This window comes from Bison bison, unplaced genomic scaffold, assembly GCF_000754665.1.
Source record: "Bison bison bison isolate TAMUID 2011002044 unplaced genomic scaffold, Bison_UMD1.0 scf7180017857687, whole genome shotgun sequence".
Lineage (NCBI taxonomy): Eukaryota > Metazoa > Chordata > Mammalia > Artiodactyla > Bovidae > Bison > Bison bison.
Genome location: NW_011488260.1, coordinates 11,134 through 11,849, shown reverse-complemented (window position 1 = coordinate 11,849; position 716 = coordinate 11,134).

Sequence of the window (716 nt, the reverse complement as noted above, 5' to 3'; positions counted from 1 at the left end):
ATCTTTGCATGAAATGTTCCCTGGTATCTCTAATTTTCTTGAAGAGATCTCTAGTCTTTCCCATTCTATTGTTTTCCTCTATTTCTTTGCATTGATCGCTGAGGAAGGCTTTCTTATCTCTCCTTGCTATTCTTTGGAACTCTGCATTCAAATGGGTCTGTCTTTCCTTTTCCCTTTGCCTTTTGCTTCTCTTCTATTCACAACTATTTTGAAGGAGGGGGAGGGATGAATTGAGAGAGTAGTATGGAAACATATGCATTACTGTATGTGAAATAGATAGCCAGTGGGGAGTTGCTGTATAACACAGGGAGCTCAACCTCGTGCTCTGTGACAACCTAGAGGGGTGAGGAGGTATGGAGGGAGCTTCAAGAAGGAGGGGACATATGTATACCTATGGGTGATTCATGTTGATGTGTGGCAGAAACTAGCACAGTATTGTAAAGCAGTTATATTCCATTTAATTTAAGTTCATTTAAAAAATAACCTAATAATGTCAAGAATGTGGAGCAACTAGAATTTTCAGATACTGCTGGCCAGAGTGTTCGTTGGTATAGGTACTTGAGAAAATAGTTTAGCATTGTCTATTAAAACTGAACATATGTGCACTCAGTGATCCAACTCTTCCACTTTCACATATATGCTCCAGAGAAGACTAAGTATAAGAATATCCATCACAGCACTATTTATAATAACCAAATCTGGAAGTGTCTGAGCTT